Genomic DNA, 6,036 nt, shown 5'->3' with positions numbered 1-6,036 from the left:
TGTTACTGGACGTTCCGTTCCATGTGATAATGCTTTAAATAAAACAATTCTGGGTTTTGTTCGGTCGTTTTCGACGAGGCCTGTGGGGAAGACGAAGCTAAAATTTACGACCATGTCGTGGTCAAAACTTTGTGGGCCAATATTTTTATAAGCTAACACATGCTTATTAGGTGTTTATGGACAACTTTTATTAATTACTAGCTGTACCCGTCCGCTTCGCAGGGCATTTAAAATTAACATTATTGTTTCTCACCCCCACAAAGATTCTCATCATTAATGCCCCCGCAACTAGTGTAGGGAGTCCAACACTCATATAAATATTAGCCTATCCATTAAGTACATGTATTTTCTACATAGATACCAAGTTTCAAGTCAATCGGATGCACGGTTCAGTAGTTATAACGGAACATCCGTAAAAACCACTGTAGATTCATATATTAGTATATTATATTATATATTATATGGAAGGTTTTACTAAAAGTTGTGTAGAATAGGAATCGCAGCGTATAAAATAAAACTCCCACTGTTCCAAAATCTTCTGTTATGATAATAATTAAAAATTTAATTAACACTTTTATTACGCCTTGCTCATTTTTTAACCGTCTTCGCCATCTTCCTTTTCTCTGTCATTCTCTTCTCCCTTTCTTTCCGTTTTCACTCACTCACATCTTAACGCACCGTTTCACACTCTTTTCATACGTTCCATTCTTACAAATACTACAGTTGTTTCTTTAATCTTGGGTCGTAGGGCGTGTTTTCGATTTGAAGGACAGGATAGCCTTATATTATAAAACTGATGTTTCAAGGTTAGTAGTGGCATTTTCGTTGTAGATGTCTATGGGCTCCGGTGACCAATGAACACCAAGTAGGCAGTGAGCTCGTTCACCCAACTAAGCAATAAAAAATAAATAATAAAAGTAAGGACTTACAATACACCTACCATCAGCAAATGCCGGCTCTGTGTATTATGCACCGGCATAATACACAGCTAACATTGCTACCCCTTCTTTGATGATTCCCTAAGCCACCTTTTACGACAGTCATTAGATGAGATAAGGCGGCACTATTCTAAGACTTCTAGAATTTCTCAATTTCATTCGAAGGTGTTTTTTAATTATGTCTATCCTTCAGACACAGTCCACTGAGTTTCTCGCCGGATCTTCTGAGCGGGTCGCGTTTCTGATCCGATGGTAGATTTTGCGAAGCACTGCTCTTGCGAGGGCTAGTGTTAGCAAATTCGCCAGGTTAGTGCCCCGTGAGCTCACCTACTCGTTTGGTGAATCTAGTATAATCCTTTGAAGTTATGATAGGTGTAATATAGATATAATAAAAAAAAGGGCCGTCACGGGACGCCTGGCAGATGTGAAGCATCGACATTATTTTGTAAAAGTAATATGCAGAAAAGAACAGATTGTGATAGGAACTAAATATGTCATAATGATAAAATAAAATATTACGAAAAAATAATTTGTTTTTCAAGTAAAACACAGGTTATGTGTAGTGTAGTAAACAACACTGTATACACTACGGACTATACACTATAGGTATCCGACCTCAGTGTAGCGAGAGAGATGGCTTAACGTCGGATCGAGTGGGAGAGAATCGCACAGTCGATTGCGCATGGCGACGCGTCGCCACGGCATGCGTCGCCACGCCAGAAATCGGTTTTACGTGCGGCTATAGATGTTCCACATCAATAAGTATGAAAACAAATATGTCAATCAATTCATTATGAAATGATTATCTTTTTTTTACATATAACGCTTTTTTCGATTTTCGCAATTCGTAAATATAAGTACGTATAAAATACAATAAAATTAAAACTATTTTCAAGTTTTAATCTCGCGTATATTATTATCATAATCGTTTTATTGTTATCGACTTTTCATTTAATTCACAGTTTGAGACGTCAAAACCCACCTGCGAAACAATGTTTTAATTATTATGATTTTTATTAGTGCAAAAATAGAGTCGTTTAGCACACGAGCTGCGGTATCAGTGATCGCTAGAGGAAGCGTGGCTCCAACGAACAACCGGATGAGATAAAACGTGCGCCTGTTCTGTTATTACCCAAGTATGTTAAAATACTTTTATTTATAATAGTTTATTCTTGTTTGCTTATAAAATGACTAACTGTACCCGTCCACTTCGCTGGGCATTTAAAATTTAATGTTAATTTTATTTCTCACCCCCATAACATTATTATTCCTTACCTCAACAAAGATTCTCATCATTAACACCCCCGCAACTAGTGTAGGGAGTCCAACACTCATAATTAATATTAGCCTATCCATTTTTTTTCTTTTTTTTCCTACCTATGCTGATAGCCTTGAGAGGGTTAGTCAGTTGGACCAGCTCACAGCCCACCTGGTGTTAAGTGGTTACTGGAACCCATAGACATCTACAACGTAAATGCGCCACACACGTTGAGATATAAGTTCTAAGGTCTCAATATAGTTACAACGGCTGCCCCACCCTTCAAACCGCAACGCATTACTGCTTCACGGCAGAAATAGGCGGGATGGTGGTATCTACCCGTGCGGACTCACAAGAGGTCTTACCACCAGTAATTACGCAAATTATAATTTTGCGGGTTTGATTTTTATTACACGATGTTATTCTTTCACCGTGGAAGTCAATCGTGAACAATTGTTAAGTACGTATTTCATTAGAAAAATTGGTACCCGCCTGCGGGATTCGAACACCGTTGCATCGCTATATACGAATGCACCGGACGTTTTATCCTTTAAGCCACGACGACTTAAATGCTATGCAATAGCTTTACCGCGGCACGCAGTCCCCGAGTGCCACACGTGCTTTTTTTTTAAATTTATTTTTGCTAAATATGTTTATTTTATTAGTATAAGAACAGTCCCTGATTCTCATAGTACAGCGAAACCTGATTTAGGACCAGGTGACCGATATCAGATGTGTGACTTGTCCCCAGTTATCCGCGATCTAGATTACAGCAAAAAAAGTGCCAAGCAAATAATAAAATTTGTGAGGTAATTCCTCTTAAATATAAATCAATTAGCGCCATATCGTGAATGGGGTTTAAATATTTAGAGCGTAAAATCTTCGAACGTTAAGCCTCGAGTACACTGGCGAGCGATAAAAGCGGATTTTTTTTCGTGGTGGTATGTAAGAAGCCTAGTACATTTGTGGTGGAGTACTAGTGTGTAAGAAGCCTAGTGTATTTGTATCAACTGATGTTCTTCTGAACGTATCAATTTTGCAAGAACTGAAAATCTCCTCGGGGCTGTCATCCGAGTGTCTTCGCAGAGTCCTCGAGTACTTCGGTCACATTGCACGGAAGGATGGTAGCAATCTCGACAGGCTCATCGTGACTGGTAAGGTAGATGGGAAAAGACCTTGGGGGCGCAGCCCAATACGTTGGTCCGACCAGATCCGCACCGCTCTTGATTCCACGTTTCACAACGCCCTCCACACCGCCAGAGACAAGAATGGATGGAGAAAGATCGTGCGTACGAAGGTGATACAAAAGGCTGGTCACGACCCTCAGCAATGAGGAATACGACGCAAGGAGGAGGAGGATGTTCTTCTGCTTGTTTGGATTATTACTCTTACTATTTTTAAATCTGGGGTTCAAAGGCAGGCTTACCAAATTTAAGAAGTCTTCGTGGTCTGAAGTATAAGACGCTCGGTGTATTCGTATCGAGCGAAGCGATTGTGCCGGTGTTTGAATCCCGCAGGCAGGTACCAATTTTTGTGGTACCAAAAAATTACGTATTTATTCGACATCTGTTCACAATCTGGTACATATACTGGTGGCAGGACCTCATGTGAGCTTACTGGTGGTAAGACCTCATGTGAGTCCGCACGGGTAGGTACCGCCACCCCGCGCCTGTTTCTGCAGCAGTAATGCGTTTCGGCTTGAAAGATGGGGCAGCCGTTGTAACTAAGCTGAGACCTTGGCACCTGTATCTCAAGGTGGGCGGCGCATTTACGTTTTAAATGTCTATGGGCTCCAGTAACCACTTAACACCAGGTGGGCTGTGAGCTCGTCCACACATCTAAGCAATAAAAAAAAAATATAAAAAAATCAACTTCGACCGTCGTTGTCAAACCAAAATTTGCTAGGTGCACTTTTTGAGATTTTTACTTTTTGACCTTTTCGTATAGTTCACAACCCTATCTACCGTATAAAAAAGTGTTTGGAGTGAGCTTGTACGATATCGTACACCTTAGGACCCTACATTGATTGCTTCGGATCGGCACGAGTAATCGCCACGAGACGGGCGTCCGGCGTCTTATAAGATTTTCAAGAAATCTTGTAAGATTAATAAACCCGTCCAACCCAAGCTGACGTCAGACGCCTTATCGACACGTATCTATAGCTTTCATTTGATATAGTTCTTAAAAATGTTATACGAAAATATTTTTACTCATTAATTCAAAATAGAGTTTTTGCACATAGCAGATTTTGGTTTGACAGCGACGATACATTACTTATAACGTAATTCCTTCTTTACGGATCAAAGTGATCACTTTAGTTAGCGGATCATAGTGATTATTTCACTGTGAAGTTATTTATGACCCACCTCTACCACAACCGCTCTGACAAGAGTGATACGAGAAAGGAGGAGGTTCTTCAAAGGGCTCGGTATTACAACGTGTTGGAACGCTATTCGATAAAGAGTAGCTGATTTTGTCAAAATCTACATCAAACTTATGCGATTCTCCATACGGTCGGTATTTAAATGTGTTTTATCTTGAAACAAAACATCATTTGCCTCAATTTACGATGAAACAGTCGGTCGCGATTTCGATCCGGTGGTAGATTCTGCGAAGGACTCTGAGTGCTCCAAGATGATACCGTCATCTCGATTTTAACATCGCACCGCCCGCCGCCGGAGTAGAGTTCATCCATACCACCTGGAGCCACTGCGGTCATCCACAGTGCATTTCCAGAGGTCCTTTTTGCCACGTACCATCCGGCTATGGAATTAGCTACCCTCCACGGTGTTTCCCGAGCGCTATGACTTGTCCTTCTTCAAACGAGGCTTGTTGAGAGTATTAAGCGGTAGGCAGCGGCTCGGCTCTGCCCTTGGCATTGCTGAAGTCCCTGGACGACGGTAACCACTCACCATCAGGTGGGCCGTATGCTCGTCTGCCTACAAGGGCAATAAAAAAAAGACTAATTTTGCTAGGGATACCTGTCAGGTTGTAGCCGGAATAGTCTCTTCGGCTACCAGCGAATACGTAGGAAAAAAAAAGCTATAACAAAAAGGCGCGCTGATGGTATCAACGTTAATTCGTCACTAATCATTGTCAGGTGTAAACACGAAACGCACTAATAAATTACGTTATTTAACAGCCACGAGTGCCGCTTTATCTCGTGTTCACCAGCAATTAAATATCAATTTCTCAAACATTAATCATCTGTGGAATTGTCGCACGGAAAAGCGCCGTGTGAGCGTTGCGGTAAAATAGTGAATTTGAACGATAAGTGAAACGTTCTTAAAATTTAAGTATTTTTTATATTTATTTATTTATAACTTCATATACTAGAAAGTATAAAGGTGGACTTAATGCCATAGGCATTCTCTAACAGTCTACCTTAGGGGAGTGCAGAGATTAATCTTGGTAGGTGTAGTGTGAAGGTGATATTACTTAAACATATGTGTATATATAACATACATAATATTTATAGATATAAATACTCGTACTTAAATAAATATATATATGTCGTGGATAACGACTTTAGTAATATTAAGAAGTTGTTTTATTATTTTAAATGATAAAGTGTTGTTTTGATAAAAATCACAAAAATGTAGGGTAGACTCCGTAAGGCCAGAGTATAAAATGGCGGTACGTGGACAGAGTCGTCATTCCGTCTCAGACAGTCAGCCTGTTAGTATGTCATTCAGTCTCAAGCAGTCAGTCAGTGTCAGTCAGTCTGTCAGTCGGTCAGTTGAAACTAAACTGTCGGTTTACCCTGTCATTGTGAAAGTTGTGTGTGTTGAGTTTCAATAATTATTACTCAAAAAGTTTTATTGACTAAACTCCGTTATA

This window comes from Bombyx mori, chromosome 28 (genome assembly GCF_030269925.1).
Source record: "Bombyx mori chromosome 28, ASM3026992v2".
In the NCBI taxonomy this organism is placed as follows: Eukaryota; Metazoa; Arthropoda; class Insecta; order Lepidoptera; family Bombycidae; genus Bombyx; species Bombyx mori.
Note: the sequence above shows the minus strand (reverse complement) of the source record.